Source organism: Pseudophryne corroboree, chromosome 9 (assembly GCF_028390025.1).
Source record: "Pseudophryne corroboree isolate aPseCor3 chromosome 9, aPseCor3.hap2, whole genome shotgun sequence".
Taxonomy (NCBI): Eukaryota; Metazoa; Chordata; class Amphibia; order Anura; family Myobatrachidae; genus Pseudophryne; species Pseudophryne corroboree.
In genome coordinates, this window is record NC_086452.1 from 246,143,755 (window position 1) to 246,164,500 (window position 20,746).

Below are 20,746 nucleotides of genomic sequence, written 5' to 3' on the forward strand. Positions count from 1 at the left end.
TATGGCAGCAGAGGGCACCACCACTGTGACTGGACTGATGCAGAACAAGACACTACCACTGTACTGATGCAGGATAACACAGAACCACTGCAATGGACTGAACTTATACAGCAGCGCTGGACATATGGCAGCAGAGGACACCACCACTGTGACTGGACTGATGCAGCACAATACACCACCACTGGACTGATGCAGCACAACACAGCACGACTGGACTGGACTTATACAGCAGCACTGGACATTTGGCAGCAGAGGACACCACCACTGTGACTGTACTGGTGCAGCACTAGACACTACCACTGTACTGAAGCAGGACACTGAGGACGGAGACACGTCCTCTCACTACACTCTCTAATGCCGGAGTGAAAATGGCAACGACACACCGCTCCTAATATGGAATCCAAACCCAGCGAGAATCCGACAGTGGGATGATGATATTTTGCCTCGTTTTGGTTTACGAGTCAGGCAGGAAAGCCCGAGCCTGACTCGGATCCGGGCTCGGGCAGTGAAGTTTGGGGGGTTTCGTTTCTCAGGGAACCGAACCCGCTCATCTCTATTGAAAATCATGCCAGGTAAAGTAGCAGCCTGCTGCATTCTCCACAATATATGTGAGATACAAAAGTAAAACTTTCTCCCTGAGTGGAATGTGCATGATCTTGGGGCAGGGGTCACTGTACATGATGCATCAGACTGGGTGGGTGGGGGCATGTCATGGGTGGGGAGTGCATTAGGGCCACCATTGCAGCCAGGGGTGTCGGAACGTTTTTTGGTTGGGGGGGGCCAAGCTAGAATCTCAGTTTGGCACCCCTACCTCGAGGAGTACTATGGAGGAGGCCAGGAGTCTTCAGCCGCAGGAGATGGAAAGAGGCGGTACGGTGGGAGGAGAAGAGGTGGCCGGAAATGGTACTGCCAGGGCCGACCCGAGCCTCATTTTTTTGGTATGCGAGTATATATTTTGGTGCCCCTTAGTGGTTAGTGGAATAAATAGAGCCGCTTATACACATAACACCACAGAAGAGCCGCTTATACATGTCACACCCCAGTAGAGCAGCTTATACGCGTTACACCACAGAGGAGCCGCTTATACACATTACACCACAGTAGAGCCGCTTATCCATGTTACACCACAGTAGAACCGCTTATACGCGTTACACCACTGTAGAGCCCCTTATACGCGTTACATCACAGAAGAGCCGCTTATACGCGTTACACCACAGAGGAGTCGCTTATACACGTTACGCCAGAGGAGACGCTTATACACGTTACACCACAGAAGAGCCGCTTATACGCATTACACCACAGAGGAGCCGCTAATACACGTTACACCTCAGAGGAGACGCTTATACACTTACACACATTACACCGCAGAGGAGACGCTTACACATGTTACACCACAAAGGAGCCGCTTATACATGTTACACCACAGAAGTGCCGCTTATACACATTACATATATTGCATAAAGGGCACACTGACACACACACATACATATTGCAGCAACCAGAGACACGCTGACACATTGTACAGGGGAGCTGCACATACCTTTGATCTGTAGGTCATAGCTCCAGCTCCCCCTCGTTTGTAGATGCTGTACTGTCTCCCTCCCCCTGTTCCCTGGAGGGCTGTGGAGACAGAACAGTCACTCGGTAGGTGGATCATTGCAGGTCCCCTCTGTGCGCTTGTCAGAGGAGCCTGCTTGTTACTGTCCCTGGTAGAATGCGGGTGGTGAGCGCCGCGGTGGGTGGAGAGAGGTGAGCGGCGGGTACTGAGAGATGAGTGGCGGGCGGCAGGTGCTAAGCGGTGAGAGGCGGGTGGGGAGCGGCAGGATGCGGGCGGCGCACGGCAGAGATAGAGTGACTTCATCAGCGCCGGAGTGCCCTCATAGGTCTAGCGCTCTACACAGCTGCATAGTCAGTATATGCGTTGGGCCGGGCCTGGATACAGCACCATGGGATAGCCGTGGTGAGTCCGAAGTCCGGCCACAGGGACCATGGGGAAGCAGCTGCAGGAGCCACTGCACTACGGAGGAGGAGGTGGTGTAAGGTGCAGCAGCGGCATTTCACCTGACCGCTCCCCTGCTCCTCCAGTATCAGTGCCTCTCTCATATTTGGGGGGAGCGAGCTGCCCCCCCCCCCCCATTCTGACTCCATTGATTGCAGCCAATCTTCCCTCAATGTTGCAGTAGGTAGAGAAGACAGACAAGTTTTTGTGTGCAGTTTTGTGTTTATTTTGTTTTTTACAATTTCTCAGTTATAAAAATTGTTCAAAAGCTATTAGTTGTATATGTTTGCTTTTAAACAGTTGGCACACATTTTCTGAGCTAACAATATAAAATATTGAAGTGCAAACAGAAAACTCCCCATAACGCAGGGGGGCTTCAACATGTGGTCCTCCAGCTGTTGTGGAACTACACGTCCCAGCATGCCTTGCTATGTATTTCCAAAACAGCTAGAGGACCACATGTTGAAGACTCCTGCCCTAATGTTTGGCAGGTATCAGGTTAACCCCAATATTTGAATCCCACTGCCGCACATTCTTGAGGTAACATTATAAAAGAGTAAAGTGCAAACAGAACACTCTGTTAAAATCCCCATAACGTTTGGCTTTCTAGGTATCAGGGTAACCCCAATATTTGGATCCCACTGCCGCACAGTTTTGAGGTAACAATATAACATAGTAAAATGCTAACAGAAACCTTAACACACAAACATTTTTTACAACAGCTGCCCTTATTTAAGGCAGTCGTCTATACACCTGATATTGTGAAGATTGTGGGATTTGTGTTGTGGGATTTGAGAGAGGCTCATAGTTGTATGGACCATATGGGTGCTGTGGGTAGGCTGGGTCTTACTGTTGGGCATGTGTGGTATTCCCTAGAGTACGTGCAAACGTGCATTGAAAAAATTACATCTGCCTATCATGAATGGCCATTAACTGCGACATAAATGATTGATGCATTTCCTTTTCGGACACAAGATATCTCTCAATTTGTGCATATTCCTGAGAATTCAGCTCACTATCCGCCTCACGCAGGTGCTCCACGATAATGGACGTCATTGCTCTGACCGTTTGTTCTGTTTTGTTCAGTTTCTTTTTTCGCTGTGGAACGTTGTAGACTGTGAAGGGGATGGAAAAAAAATTAATCAACAATGATTATATATAAAAATAGCAGTGGTAGCATATAAGTGTTTGTGGCCTTCTCCCACCTGCACACTATCTATACTCTGCAACATTACCAGGATTATTGACAATGCAAAACCACAGTATTGACTGGAGCACCCTCACTGCTACTGAAATAGCTAAAACGTGTTGAGAAATGAGCCTGTAGGGCTGGAGTGTAAAACTCGCAGCCCTCCAGCTGTTGTGGAACCACACATCTCAGCATGCTGTCAAAGTCAGAAAAATATCTCTACACACACTGCCATATTTGCACCTCATACTGGTCCGTGCTGCGCATGCGTACGCTCTCCCGTACGTGCGCATACTCACAGTCGCGGGCACCCGCAGGCGCATGGTATGCGTATTTACGGTAGAGTTTATGCGATCGTAGCGTGCGACTCAATCATTACATATTTTCACTAATAATGTATTTTGTAGATCATGGTCCCTTTGATAGATTCTGAAAGTTTGGTTAATATAGAATGTTCATGAACAGAGAAATCCCTCTTTGTTTGATACGAAGGGTCAGACAGGAGTAATACAGTGGTGTTTAGTATCCATCGGAAGAATATTTAATTAGAAATATTCCGGTGTTGGTTTGAAGCAGATCAATCGCTCGTGCGAATAGTTATGGACATAAGAAGTTTATGAACATTTACTTTATTTGCACTTTATTACCCATGCGGCGGGAAACCCAGTTTCCCTCCCACCTGAGCAGTTGGAAATAGTTACAGCCCACCTGTATGAATCAACCTATGACCTTTTGTTATAATGCGAAGCCGAATTCCTGTGTCCAATGAACAATAAGATTGTAGGGACCATTGAATTGCATTGTGTGTGGGGCATAAATAGGCAGGCCGACCATATCCAGGTCACTCTCTTCAATGGTTCTCATTGCTGATAATCGGGAGCTGGATATCGAGGCGCATGCGATCGTTTCCCCTTGTGCGTAAGTGTTTCTCCGCAACTATATTGATCTTCTTGTTATTGTGGGCCAATCTCTCTCAAATTCTCTCTCTCTCTCTCCTTCTCTTTCTCACTCATTTTCCCTTAAATTGTATTGTATTTCCTGTGTAGTTATCTGGTTAGGTAGTCTATGTTATATTGTAGTGTATGACTTGTATTGTGTTTAACTCTTTTGCAAGTATAGCATTCATAATATATATTTTAGGCGTTGGACCCTGAGCACGGTATCTGTGTGTTTCTTATAGTATTAAGTATTCTCAGAGTGTCGGTGACGCTCAAACAGCTTTTAAGGTAATAAGGTTATACTGTGTTGCATTTACTTTCTAATATTACACTAAGGTTTTACTGCACAATACACTGTTTATGGTTTAGATACAAAGGTTTAATATAGTGAGCGTCAGCTCCGCTGGTGATCTCCTCGTGGTCCCGAGCATTCGCTACGCTATAGCGAATCATTACTTTAGTTAACAGCCAATAACGTGCCTGCCTGTGATCTCTTGGCCGTGAGTGAACGTGACGCTTGAGAGTCTCGATCACGGCAAAGCGATTGTTACGCAACTAGCGTACCCTTACGGTACTTCATACATAAATAGCGTACAGTGTTCTTAGACCTCATAAAGGGTATTATATACGATAAATATTTAGCTTTATCAATTGGCGGCTCGCCCTGTCCTTCACATATCTGCACTAGGTAATTTCAGCAGACATTATCCAGCAGCAAAGGGCGGGAGATCATATTCCTCGTAGTGCTGTTTGGATAAGCGTCTGCTTCTCTTAGTAAAGGGTGCTGAAGGAATCCGGGAACCGGAGGTAAGAACAAAACAATAGTGTCTTTTTAAAACTGTTTATTTTTCTGTCTTGCGTACACACGCACGCACACATATATATCTGCATTTCCTTTTCATTGGTGTATTTTCGTATGTCACTCTCCTGTTTGCCAGTTCTATAGTTGATAAACGTATAAATTGTGTTACGGTGGATCTTTGCTTTGCGTACACGTGTCTCTAACAAAAGACTGAGACTTGCGTACGCAATCCAAGGGCCGACGCACGCAGCGTATATTACGCAACGGAGCGTACGGGTACGCCCACGTAACTCAAATCACAAGTTTTTTTTTTCTCTCTCTCCTCTCAACGCGGTAAATAACGCCCAGCGATAAATCGCGCAAATTTTTTTTTTTTTTTTTTAAATTCCAAATTTAAATTAATAGATCCTTTTCCTAATTTGTAACACATCTGGTCTAAAGAGAAATTTCTGCGCAGAAATAGAAATAGAAACAAAAGTGTATATGCGGTGAGTGAGTGTTTGTTTTTACAATTTTTAAGGTTGAACCACAAGAAAAGTCGAGTACTCGTGAGGTACATGCGTGTAAGTGACGTACATGGTGGCTAGGGAGGCATCCCTGGTTAAATATACAATTTGAGCATTAGAGTGTAGCAGACCAGGAGGTCATACTGTAACAGACCAGGAGGTCATAACAGACCAACAGGTTCAGGTACAGCAGACAAGGAAGTCCGCTATACAGTCCATAGGCACAACACCAAGAAAGGGTTGGTGCAACACCCATATAGGCCATATAAGCTCTGGCTGAAGGAATTCGCAGCCGAAATTTTCGATTCCACTGGTCGCTCAGTACATAAGATTAGTTGCTTGTGTACTAAACGATTGTACCGCACGTAATTGTGTGCATTAGTAAACCTGACTGGTACTATTTGTGTACGAAGGTCATAAACGCTATTTGTACATTCTAACGTGATTTGTGTAATTTTTTTTATTTTAAGGGAAGTTCGCTGCTCACTCAGGAACTATCCAGCAACCAATAGTTACTGGAAAGAGTAAGTGTTCTTCGGAGCACCCTCACAGGTTCCAGTAAATAGAGGTTCAGGTCGCAGGGGCCCTAGGTCGAGTACGCCAGCACCATATCGGTGTGATCAGGTCGTATTGGTCGGCGTGGGCGAGTGAGTGGGGTACTCGGTAAACCGCCACCGTCAGCCTATTTTGGACATTTGGTTTGCGTAAGGGTTGGTTAAATAAAGCAACACCTTCGAACTATGGGGGCCACTTGTTCAGGTAGGGGGCGATCAACCTCGGTTCGGGTTGATTCAGTGAACCGACCAATTGGGTCGGCAAGGTATGTAATGTGTGAGAAATACGGAAGTCACACAGAAGCTTTATGTGATGAATGGGAGAGAATGACAGTACATGACGGGGAGAAATTCCCAAGAGTAGGTAGCTTCAGCACAGAAGTGTTAACGAATTTAAGGAGAAGGATATGTCTCATTAAATCAACAAAGAGACGAATCAAACATTACGATTATTTGCAGTTGTGGCAGCAGGAAGGTGACATACAGAGAGGATTGGCTCAGGCGGCGGGATCTGGCTCAATCAGAAAACTGATAGCCACGGCCCCACCGCCACCATACATATCAGGAGAGAAATTGGTTGCGGAGAATGACGCACTAAGGTGTAACACACAAACACTTAGCAACTGTGTAAATGTTAAAGATAATGTTAACCAATTAACCAATACAAGTATTAACCCGTGCAAGTTGTACCCTGTTTTGAACTTTCCTCAGGAGTGTGATCAAGAAGACGAATCGGCAACAATTTCAGCGCTCTCTCTGGCAGCCACCATAGCAGAGACCACAGTAGGCACAGCTCCACCCACGAGATTAGTAACAAAGGCCCCTAGCGGAGGGATAGGTGAGGTCGTGTCTACAGGTAAGTACGGCACCATACACTATGCTGAAGCCATTTCACCACAGGCTGTAGAACCCACACAGAGTGATGTTGTTAGAGTTAATCCTGTTAGGGTAATAGCTGTTCCAAATGGGAAAACTGACACAACAGGGGTCACCCCTGTGAGGAACATTGCCATGTATAGCCCATTTTCCAGAATGGAATTAAGGACCATCGTGTCTGAATTCCCTGACCCTAGAAAAGATTTAGTTGCCAGTCAAAAATACATCAGAGACTTAGGTAACACTGTAGAGCCCAACAATAAAGACTGGCAGATATTGCTGAGAGCATGTTTACCCTCCAATGTTGACGCAACTCAATTTTTAGCTGTTTGCGGATTAGATCAGGATGTACCTCTTACAGATGTGTACAACAAAGACAATGTAAAAAGAATAAACTTACAGTTAAAAGAATATTTCCCAGCGGTAGTCAGATGGAACAAGATATTCTCCATTAAACAGAAGGAGTCAGAGACAGCTGCAGAGTATTTTCACAGAGCATTATCAGAAATGGCAAAATACACAGGCATAGAGGACATTAAAACAAACATAAACCATCGAGAAGTAGCAGTATCGGTACTGATGGATGGTTTAAAAGAATCATTAAAGACTAGGGTACAGACCACACAACCATGTTGGCGAGGTCTGTCTGTGGCTACTTTGAGAGAGGCTGCTATTGATCACGATAGGAACATCACCAGACACAGGGAACAACAAAGTGATAAGTTAATGGCCGTAAGTATACAGGCCCTGACCACAAGGCAGCCTTTGTTTGTATCACCAAACCCTGTGGGTAAGTCAAGTGTGGTTACTTGTTATTCTTGTCATAAACAGGGACACATGGCACGAGATTGTAGAGTAAAGAATGTACGAAACTCATACCAACCCCCTAGACAACGACACGACACACGACATTGGGAGCAAGGTCCGCAGAAACGGAGTTATGAGCCACATGCAGGGGAAACAAAAAGATACCCCCCAAACAGAGATTGGCAAACCTCTGGTAGTTCCCAGCTAACTCCCTCACAAGTAGTTGCTGCCAGCGGGATTCAGGGAGGTCACCATACCCAATAGGGGTGTGGCCATACCTGTAATCTGCAGCCAGTAAAATTGATTGCAAGTCTTGGAAGTGAACCAGAAATTGCAATCAATGTAGCTGGTAAATCATTAAACTTTCTTGTAGACACAGGGGCGGCCAAATCAGTGATAAATTCGACAGTTGGCATGAGGACCACTGGTAGGACAATTCCAGCCGTGGGAGTAACAGGTGTAGTCCAGCATTACCCTGTTAGCAAACCAGCAGAGATTACAATAGGGCCTTTACATACCAAGCATTCCTTTTTGCTGGCTGCATCGGCACCGACCAATCTCCTGGGAAGAGACTTACTGTGTAAAATGGGGTGTGTCATTTATTGTACTCCTGAAGGTGTATTCTTGGACATACCTGAGAATCACGCTCAGGAAGTACGAGACATGTTAGACTCCCCGTCAAAATTAATGTCACATACCACTATGACAAATAGGACTCCCTCCCAAGTAGAAGAAATGACATCTCAGATACCAGAGTCACTTTGGACTAAAGATGGACAGGACACAGGATTAATGGCAAACGTAGCTCCGGTAGTTGTACAAGTAAAAGATGGTAGGATAGCTCCAAAAATCCCACAGTACCCTCTGAAGCCAGAGGTGGAGTTAGGAGTTTACCCAGTAATAGAGCGCTTGCTACAACAGGGCATTCTGGTAAGAACGTCCAGCACTGCTAATAGTCCCATCTTCCCTGTGAAAAAGAGTGGGGGGAGGGGTTACCAGCTAGTGCAGGATCTAAGGGGGATTAACAAAATAGTTGAGAGTCAGTTCCCCGTAGTGCCAAATCCAGCTGTCATCCTAATGCAAATCCCTCCCACTGCGAAATTTTTCACTGTTATTGACCTCTGCTCCGCTTTCTTTTCGGTACCTCTGCACCCTGACAGTCAATATTTGTTCGCATTTACATACAGAGGAGTCCAATACACATGGACTCGATTACCACAAGGATTCATAGATAGCCCAAGTATATTTTCTCAGGCTTTGCATGATTGTTTACAGTCTTTCCAACCAGTGAGTGGATCAGTATTAATACAGTACGTGGATGATCTACTACTGTGTTCTGATTCATTGGAGGCATCCCTGAAGGATACGAAACAGCTCCTGTTTCATCTTTCAGACACAGGACACAAGGTTTCCAAAGACAAGTTGCAATTATGCCAAACTAAGGTAAAATATTTGGGACACTGTTTAACACAAGGACTGAGACACCTGACCGCTGATAGAATTCAAGCAATTAGAGACATGACTCTGCCACAAACCCAGCAACAGATCAGAACATTTTTAGGAATGTGTGGGTATTGCCGTAATTGGATCCCAGGGTTTTCCATGTTAGCGTTACCTTTGCAGGAAATGGTCTCCTCAAACAAACCTGATCGGATTTCGCATACAGACGAGTCTGAGGCAGCATTTGAGAGACTTAAACAGTGCCTAACGCAGGCACCAGCATTAGGTATGCCGGACTATGGGAAACCCTTTGAACTATACGGAACAGAAAGTGCTGGTTGCGTGGCAGGCGTACTAACCCAAAAGCACGGTGATGCCAGCAGGCCAGTAGCATATTACAGCGCTCAGCTAGACACGGTAGCGCGATCCCTCCCCACATGCTTGCGAAGCGTTGCTGCGATAGCATTGCTAGTAACGAAAAGCGAAGACGTCGTGCTAGGTCACAACCTCACAATTCATACACCGCATGCAGTGTCAGCCTTGTTAAATTCTGCCCAAACCAGGCACGTCTCATCAGCGCGGTTTACAAGATGGGAATTGGCACTAATGGCCCCCGTAAACATCACCATAAGGAGATGCAGTGCATTAAATCCTGCAACATATCTCCCAAGTGTGTCTGGACAGACCCAAAGGGTGGAGGATGAGAGTACTGGGGAAGGAGGATTTAATACAAAGGAAGATACTCATGATTGTATAGAATATTTGACCCAAAATTTTACCGCAAGGCCTGACATCAGTGACAACCCACTGGAAGATGCAGAACTTACGTTCTACACGGACGGTAGTTGTCATAGACAGTCAGACTCGGGAGACTTGTGTACTGGATACGCAGTCGTAGATGACCAAGGCACCATAGAAGCGGAACCACTAGGCCCACCTCACTCAGCCCAGGTTGCTGAACTGGTCGCCCTAACCAGAGCATGTGAATTGGCTAAGGGCAAATCAGCCAATATCTACACCGATTCTAGATACGCATTTGGGGTAGTCCATGATTTCGGAGCCCTATGGCGCCTCAGAAATTTCATGACGGCAGCTGGTACACCGGTAGCGCATGCAGCTCACATAAAAAGGCTTCTAACAGCGATACAGGAACCCGACAGAGTGGCTGTTATCAAATGTAAAGCACATACATATAGCCAAGACCCAGTATCGCTTGGTAACAGCCGAGCAGACGAAGCAGCTAAGTTAGCAGCCGCTACCCCCAGACAGACAGACACCACACAACTGATGGTATTTAATACCATCAACACACAGAAGTTGTGTGAGATGCAAAATTTGTGTTCCACACAGGAAAAGGCAGTCTGGAGGGCAAAGGGATATGGCCAGGAGTCCTCAGGACTCTGGACGGATGGACAAGGTAAACCGGTGGCCCCCAGAACATACCTTCCATGTTTGGCTGAAGCAGCTCACGGGCTGACTCATCTAGGCAAGGAAGGGATGTGCAAGTTGGTAAGAGCATATTGGTGCGCCCCAGGATTCTCCTCTCATGCGAGTAAAAGAGCCATGTCGTGCCTTACCTGTTTGAGAAAGAATATTGGAAAGGCAATACCTACAGAACCATCCCATATCCCACCTGCCGGCGGCCCTTTCCAGGTAATACAGATTGACTTCATTCAATTACCCCCTTGTCGAAATTTGAAATATGTACTTGTTTGTATAGATGTTTTCTCAAATTGGGTCGAAGCATTTCCAGCGGCCACAAATACCGCTATGTTTACTGCGAAGAAAATTGTGCAGGAATTTGTATGTAGATATGGTATCCCTAGAATTATCGAAAGTGATAGGGGTACCCATTTTACAGGTGATGTCTTTCAAGGAATGTGTAAGTTGATGGGAATTGATAGCAAGCTGCACACTCCATACCGTCCACAGGCGAGTGCGAAAGTGGAAAGAGTGAACAGCACTATTAAAAATAAACTGAGTAAAGTGATGGCAGAGACAGGATTGACATGGCCAGAAGCTTTACCCATTGTACTGTACAGCATCAGAACCACTCCCAGGTCCCCTCTTAATCTGTCTCCCTTTGAAATCTTGTTTGGTCGACAACCGCATGTTATGATTAACCCTCAGGATGATTTGAAGTGTAACAATGAAGTAACTGTAAAATACTTGATTAACATGAGTAAACAGTTGAGGAATCAAAATGATAATCTGAAGTTGGTGATTCCTGATTTACCAGATAGTAATTGTCATGACATTGAACCTGGGGATTATGTAATGATACGGAATTTTCTACGCTCAGGTTGCCTTATTGACAGATGGGAAGGACCATACCAGGTCTTATTGACTAGCACTACAGCATTGAAGGTTGCTGAGAGAGAGACTTGGGTTCATTCATCCAACTGCAAGAAGGTTGCTGATCCAGAGAAGTCCCGTGATAAGGAACAGACGGTAGAGGTTGTATCACTGGAGTGTCTGTTCCAGGAGGACTGAGGCGGCACCTGAGCCGTGAAAATCTCAAGACCAAGAGCTGTTGTCGACTCCCCACTCCCTTTTATTGTTTTTCTCCACTTCCCATCCCCTCTCCCTAAAATTTCTTTTTTTCCCCCTTCTCATTCTTCTCCGTTTCCTCCTATAAGATGGACTTGCCCCAAGAGACTGTGATCCGGATTTTCCTGTTAACCATGATGTTGACCAGAGCAGTCTGTTCCGGCGAGAGTACCATGGAGGTCGAGAGAGGTTCTGGAATGGGTTCTGATGACAGAGATGGAGGCGTAGTTTTCCGAGAACAACATAATCAACAAGCAAAGGCGAGTATCAGAAAACGATCCGATAGCATTGACCATAGAAGGAATTGTGAAGGATTGTTAGCTGAAGAAAACTGTATCTGTAGGCTCTGTAACAATGTCATTGAGGATGGGTGCATTAAGAAATGCCTATCCAGTTTTAATATCCATATGGACCGGCATCCATTGAGTGACTATCACTCCTTAGTGGGTAATGTGTTAAACAAAACAGATTGTTGGGTATGCTCTCAAGTACCTCAGGGTCATAGCAAATCAGGGCTAGTACCATTTCCTTTAACGATAGAGGAGGTACTTGAGTTAAATGGTGGGAGACCGGTGGACCGGAGGTTTAATATCTCCAGCCCTCCTAGTTTGAAGCTCCACCAATACCATGTGGATAGGTCCCTATTATGTTTCAACATCTCCAATCCCCGAAAACCGGGAAATTGGGAAGTGTCATGGAGTAACCACACCATGACCTTTTCGCATAGAGCAGATAGAATGCCTACAGATACAGAGCTTGTACGCCACATAGCCAGTAGAGGAAAATCTTTCCGGTATAGGTATACCTTAGGAAATAGGATTACTAAAGTTGGAGAGGTATCACCAGGATACTGTGCACATATCGTACAACCTGATACGTGTACTAAGCAGATGGAAGAATTAGGGTTAGGAGATTTCACATGGAAGGTGTGTAATATGGTTATGTCCTACTCCGTCCCATATGTTCTCCCCGATGATGCATATTTCATATGCGGGAGAAAGGCGTACAAGTGGCTTGCCCCAAACTCTGAAGGATTGTGTTATATTGGAAAAGTATTGCCTGAAGTAATGACTGTATCACATGACAAAATGAAAGACATACACCGTGGTGCCCAAGCTCCTTATACTCACACCCATTACGAGCACGTTGTTAAAAGGCACCTGATAGAGAAGACAGAGCATCCGGCCTCTGATCTGATAAGTGAATCCACCGGGATTCAATTCTTAATCGCGTTAGATTTCACCCGCACCGCTAGAGGAGTGCTGAATTATAAATACATATCGGCGCTCGCAAATTTGTTAGATAATATCACTGAAATGTATGATGACACGTTTAGATATACTGGAAGGGAACTTCAAGCTTATAAAACAGAACTGGTGCAGCATAGAAAGGTTCTTAATTACCTCACAGCAGTGACAGGCGGATATTGTGTTACATTGGCAACACAGTATGGCGTGAAGTGTTGCACGTATATCACGAATAGCACCGAGGATCCGGTCGAGGTCATAGACCAAAAGATGGACGATATTCTCCAATTGAAGTGGGAATTTCGCCGAAAACACAATCTCACTCTTGCTGCTGTAGGTAATGAGCTGACTGGTTGGGTGTCATGGTTGAACCCGCGAAATTGGTTCTCCGGTTTAGGAGACTGGGCTCAAGGAGTCATAATGGATGTTGGGAAGTTTCTCCTATGTATCTTAGGTGTTGTCATATCGATTGGATTGATATTTAGATGCGGTCAGGTTTTAATGAAGTGCAATCATCGTACTAGGGTAATGAGTTTAAGGAGTGAGGAAACTGTAATTAACCTGGACTTGATTTATGACCCAAATGTAGAAACAATGATGTGATGAAAATGCGATTTCTACGGTCCGTTTCTTTCACCTGTTTTTCTGTTTTTCTCCAAGATAAAAAGACCCCCTTGGACGAGGAAGTTGACAAGACACTATACAGACAACGGATTGACCAAAGAAGAAGTTTTGACCACTTTAGATACGGACATTTGATGAACTTTGCCATGGATCCCCAGTTTCCCTAGAATTCTTAAACTCACGCTAGCCCAACATTTTTGTAAATCTATTGGCATTGACAAAGCTTTTTGCTCGCACCTAATGGGCAAAACAGCGCAAAGAAGACGACTTTCAACTGATACCGAACAAAACTTCAACCGACAGATGTACATTAACCTGACATAGAATACCACTGCATTTTCCATAAGTGTTCTTTATCTTCATCTCTACAACCCTCAGGTAATAACACACATAGTCGATAGGAAATACAGGCACAGATATCAGCAACCACATACCTCCCCTATTCATGTATCATCAACTAAAATGTGCTTCCCCATTTTGTTACAACCAAAACCGAAAAGAGCTCGGTAAAGTTTGACAGCCCATCCACAGACCCGTACCACGGGATAAGAAGGAATTCAAATGTATACTTCGCAATACCTCGAAGCTTGATTTACAACACGTACGGCACGATGATACATGACCCCCCAAACATGGACTCATACACACATGCTTCTGCTATCTCACTAGGTCATACCCTCTTCCCACCTACTCCTCACTCCTCCCTTACCCAACCATGGAAATGAATTAACCCCTGACATATATTTTTCTCCTTTTGAAATGTTTTAGAAGGTGGCAGTTATTATTGACTGCCAAAGGGTGGACTGTCAAAGTCAGAAAAATATCTCTACACACACTGCCATATTTGCACCTCATACTGGTCCGTGCTGCGCATGCGTACGCTCTCCCGTACGTGCGCATACTCACAGTCGCGGGCACCCGCAGGCGCATGGTATGCGTATTTACGGTAGAGTTTATGCAATCGTAGCGTGCGACTCAATCATTACATATTTTCACTAATAATGTATTTTGTAGATCATGGTCCCTTTGATAGATTCTGAAAGTTTGGTTAATATAGAATGTTCATGAACAGAGAAATCCCTCTTTGTTTGATACGAAGGGTCAGACAGGAGTAATACAGTGGTGTTTAGTATCCATCGGAAGAATATTTAATTAGAAATATTCCGGTGTTGGTTTGAAGCAGATCAATCGCTCGTGCGAATAGTTATGGACATAAGAAGTTTATGAACATTTACTTTATTTGCACTTTATTACCCATGCGGCGGGAAACCCAGTTTCCCTCCCACCTGAGCAGTTGGAAATAGTCACAGCCCACCTGTATGAATCAACCTATGACCTTTTGTTATAATGCGAAGCCGAATTCCTGTGTCCAATGAACAATAAGATTGTAGGGACCATTGAATTGCATTGTGTGTGGGGCATAAATAGGCAGGCCGACCATATCCAGGTCACTCTCTTCAACGGTTCTCATTGCTGATAATCGGGAGCTGGATATCGAGGCGCATGCGATCGTTTCCCCTTGTGCGTAAGTGTTTCTCCGCAACTATATTGATCTTCTTGTTATTGTGGGCCAATCTCTCTCAAATTCTCTCTCTCTCTCTCTCCTTCTCTTTCTCACTCATTTTCCCTTAAATTGTATTGTATTTCCTGTGTAGTTATCTGGTTAGGTAGTCTATGTTATATTGTAGTGTATGACTTGTATTGTGTTTAACTCTTTTGCAAGTATAGCATTCATAATATATATTTTAGGCGTTGGACCCTGAGCACGGTATCTGTGTGTTTCTTATAGTATTAAGTATTCTCAGAGTGTCGGTGACGCTCAAACAGCTTTTAAGGTAATAAGGTTATACTGTGTTGCATTTACTCTCTAATATTACACTAAGGTTTTACTGCACAATACACTGTTTATGGTTTAGATACAAAGGTTTAATATAGTGAGCGTCAGCTCCGCTGGTGATCTCCTCGTGGTCCCGAGCATTCGCTACGCTATAGCGAATCATTACTTTAGTTAACAGCCAATAACGTGCCTGCCTGTGATCTATTGGCCGTGAGTGAACGTGACGCTTGAGAGTCTCGATCACGGCAAAGCGATTGTTACGCAACTAGCGTACCCTTACGGTACTTCATACATAAATAGCGTACAGTGTTCTTAGACCTCATAAAGGGTATTATATACGATAAATATTTAGCTTTATCAATGCCTTTACATAGAGTTTGTGTAGGGACTGCAGTAATTGTGGCATGGCATGCTAGGATGTGTAGTTCTTCATAAGCTGGATGGCCTGGAGTTTTTACCACCCTGCTGTACAGTGGTTTGTATGTATGTGACACCCCATCAGAGTTGCCACGGACATTTAACCTATTTCTGCGCTCTTTTTCCCCCCTCTACAAAATGCAGCCTGGCTAAATGCTTTGAGACTTCAGCAAGGAAAGGGATAATAAGAATTTACTTACCGATAATTCTATTTCTCGTAGTCCGTAGTGGATGCTGGGGACTCCGTAAGGACCATGGGGAATAGCGGCTCCGCAGGAGACTGGGCACATCTAAAGAAAGCTTTTGGACTATCTGGTGTGCACTGGCTCCTCCCCCTATGACCCTCCTCCAAGCCTCAGTTAGGATACTGTGCCCGGACGAGCGTACACAATAAGGAAGGATTTTGAATCCCGGGTAAGACTCATACCAGCCACACCAATCACACTGTACAACTTGTGATCTGAACCCAGTTAACAGCATGATAACAGAGGAGCCTCTAGAAAAGATGGCTCACTACAGCAATAACCCGATTTTTTGGTAACAATAACTATGTACCAGTATTGCAGACAATCCGCACTTGGGATGGGCGCCCAGCATCCACTACGGACTACGAGAAATAGAATTATCGGTAAGTAAATTCTTATTTTCTCTAACGTCCTAAGTGGATGCTGGGGACTCCGTAAGAACCATGGGGATTATACCAAAGCTCCCAAATGGGCGGGAGAGTGCGGATGACTCTGCAGCACCAATTGAGAGAACTCCAGGTCCTCCTCAGCCAGGGTATCAATTTTGTAGAATTTTACAAACGTATTTGCTCCTGACCAAGTAGCTGCTCGGCAAAGTTGTAAAGCCGAGACCCCTCGGGCAGCCGCCCAAGATGAGCCCACCTTCCTTGTGGAGTGGGCATTTACAGATTTTTGGCTGTGGCAGGCCTGCCACAGAATGTGCAAGCTGAATTGTACTACAAATCCAACGAGCAATAGTCTGCTTAGAAGCAGGAGCACCCAGCTTGTTGGGTGCATACAGGATAAACAGCGAGTCAGATTTTCTGACTCCAGCCGTCCTGGAAACATATATTTTCAGGGCCCTGACAATGTCTAGCAACTTGGAGTCCTCCAAGTCCCTAGTAGCCGCAGGCACCACAATAGGTTGGTTCAGGTGAAACGCTGAAACCACCTTAGGGAGAAACTGAGGACGAGTCCTCAATTCCGCCCTGTCCGAATGGAAAATCAGATAAGGGCTTTTACAGGATAAAGCCGCCAATTCTGACACGTGCCTGGCCCAGGCCAGGGCCAACAGCATGACCACTTTCCATGTGAGATATTTTAACTCCACAGATTTAAGTGGTTCAAACCAATGTGACTTTTGGAACCCAAAAAACTACATTGAGATCCCAAAGTGCCACTGGAGGCACAAAAGGAGGCTGTATATGCAGTACCCCTTTTACAAACGTCTGAACTTCAGGGACTGAAGCTAGTTCTTTTTGGAAGAAAATTGACAGGGCCGAAATTTGAACCTTAATGGACCCCAATTTCAGGCCCATAGACACTCCTGTTTGCAGGAAATGTAGGAATCGACCCAGTTGAATTTCCTCCGTCGGGCCTTACTGGCCTCGCACCACGCAACATATTTTCGCCAAATGCGGTGATAATGTTTTGCGGTTACATCCTTCCTGGCTTTGATCAGGATAGGGATGACTTCATCCGGAATGCCTTTTTTCCTTCAGGATCCGGCGTTCAACCGCCATGCCGTCAAACGCAGCCGCGGTAAGTCTTGGAACAGACAGGGTCCTTGTTGGAGCAGGTCCCTTCTTAGAGGTAGAGGCCAAGGATCCTCCGTGAGCATCTCTTGAAGTTCCGGTTACCAAGTCCTTCTTGGCCAATCCGGAGCCACGAATATAGTGCTTACTCCTCTCCATCTTATCAATCTCAGTACCTTGGGTATGAGAGGCAGAGGAGGGAACACATACACTGACTGGTACACCCACGGTGTTACCAGAGCGTCTATAGCAATTGCCTGAGGGTCCCTTGACCTGGCGCAATACCTGTCGAGTTTTTCCCAACGGTTTATAATCATGTGGAAGACTTCTGGGTGAAGTCCCCACTCTCCCGGGTGGAGGTCGTGCTGAGGAAGTCTGCTTCCCAGTTGTCCACTCCCGGAATGAATACTGCTGACAGTGCTATCACATGATTTTCCACCCAGCGAAGAATCCTTGCAGCTTCTGCCATTGCCCTCCTGCTTCTTGTGCCACCCTGTCTGTTTACGTGGGTGACTGCCGTGATGTTGTCCGACTGGATCAACACCGGCTGACCTTGAAGCAGAGGTCTTGCTAAGCTTAGAGCATTGTAAATGGCCCTTAGCTTCAGGATATTTATGTGAAGTGATGTCTCCAGGCTTGACCATAAGCCCTGGATATTCCTTCCCTGTGTGACTGCTCCCCAGCCTCGCAGGCTGGCATCCGTGGTCACCAGGACCCAGTCCTGAATGCCGAATCTGCGGCCCTCTAGAAGATGAGCACTCTGCAACCACCACAGGAGGGACACCCTTGTCCTTGGTGACAGGGTTATCCGCTGAAGCATCTGAAGATGCGACCCGGACCATTTGTCCAGCAGGTCCCACTGGAAAGTTCTTGCGTGGAATCTGCCGAATGGGATTGCTTCGTAGGAAGCCACCATTTTACCCAGAACCCTTGTGCATTGATGCACTGAGACTTGGCTCGGTTTAAGGAGGTTCCTGACTAGCTCGGATAACTCCCTGTCTTTCCCCTCCGGGAGAAACACCTTTTTCTGGACTGTGTCCAGGATCATCCCTAGGAACAGAAGACAAGTCGTCGGAACCAGCTGCGATTTTGGAATATTGAGAATCCAATCGTGCTGCCGCAACACTACCTGAGATAGTGCTACACCGACCTCCAACTGTTCCCTGGATCTTACCCTTATCATGGAATCGTCCAAGTAAGGGATAACTAAAATTCCCTTCCTTCGAAGGAATATCATCATTTCGGCCATTACCTTGGTAAAGACCCGGGGTGCCGTGGACCATCCATACGGCAGCGTCTGAACTGATAGTGACAGTTCTGTACCATAAACCTGAGGTACCCTTGGTGAGAAGGGTAAATTTTGACATGAAGGTAAGCATCCTTGATGTCCCGAGACATCATGTAGTCCCCTTCTTCCAGGTTCGCAATCACTGCTCTGAGTGACTCAATCTTGAATTTGAACCTCTGTATATAAGTGTTCAAAGATTTTAGATTTAGAATCGGTCTCACCGAGCCGTCCGGCTTCGGTACCACAACAGTGTGGAATAATACCCCGTTCCCTGTTGCAGGAGGGGTACCTTGATTATCACCTGCTGGGAATACAGCTTGTGAATGGCTTCCAAAACTGTCTCCCTGTCAGAAGGAGACATCGGTAAAGCCGACTTTAGGAAAACGGCGAGGGGGAGACGTCTCGAATTCTAATTTGTACCCCTGAGATATCACCTGAAGGATCCAGGGGTCTACTTGCGAGTGAGCCCACTGCGCGCTGAAATTCATTGAGACGGGCCCCCCACCGTGCCTGATTCTGCTTGTAAAGCCCCAGCGTCATACTGAGGGCTTGGCAGAGGCGGGAGAGGGTTTCTGTTCCTGGGAACTGGCTGATTTCTGCAGCCTTTTTAATCTCCCTCTGTCACGGGGCAGAAATGAGGAACATTTTGCCCGCTTGTCCACGAAAAGACTGCGCCTGATAATACGGCGTCTTCTCATGTTGAGAGGCGACCTGGGGTACAAACGTGGATTTCCCAGCTGTTGCCGTGGCCACCAGGTCTGAAAGACCGACCCCAAATAACTCCTCCCCTTATTAAGGCAATACTTCCAAATGCCGTTTGGAATACGCATCACCTGACCACTGACGTGTCCATAACCCTCTACTAGTAGAAATGGACAACGCACTTAGACTTGATGCCAGTCGGCAAATATTCCGCTGTGCATCACGCATATATAGAAATGCATCTTTTAAATGCTCTATAGGCAAAAATATACTGTCCCTATCTAGGGTATCAATATTTTCAGTCAGGGAATCCGACCACGCCAACCCAGCACTGCACATCCAAGCTGAGGCGATTGCTGGTCGCAGTATAACACCAGTATGTGTGTAAATACATTTTAGGATACCCTCCTGCTTTCTATCAGCAGGATCCTTAAGGGCGGCCATCTCAGGAGAGGGTAGAGCCCTTACAAGCGTGTGAGCGCTTTATCCACCCTAGGGGGTGTTTCCCAACGCACCCTAACCTCTGGCGGGAAAGGATATAATGCCAATAACATTTTAGAAATTATCAGTTGTTATCGGGGGAAAACCACGCATCATCACACACCTCATTTAATTTCTCAGATTCAGGAAAACTACAGGTAGTTTTTCCTCACCGAACATAATACCCCTTTTTGGTGGTACTCGTATTATCAGAAATGTGTAAAACATTTTTCATTGCCTCAATCATGTAACGTGTGGCCCTACTGGAAGTCACATTTGTCTCTTCACCGTCGACACTGGAGTCAGTATCCGTGTCGGCGTCTATATCTACCATCTGAGGTAACGGGCGCTTTAGAGCCCCTGACGGCCTAGGAGACGTCTGGACAGGCACAAGCTGAGTAGCCGGCTGTCTCATGTCAACCACTGTCTTTTATACAGAGCTGACACTGTCACGTAATTCCTTCCAACAGTTCATCCACTCAGGTGTCGACCCCCTAGGGGGTGACATCACTATTACAGGCAATCTGCTCCGTCTCCACATCATTTTTCTCCTCATACATGTCGACACAAACGTACCGACATACAGCACACACACAGGGAATGCTCTGATAGAGGACAGGACCCCACTAGCCCTTTGGGGAGACAGAGGGAGAGATTGCCAGAACACACCAAAGCGCTATATATATACAGGGATAACCTTATATAAGTGTTTTTCCCCTTATAGCTGCTGT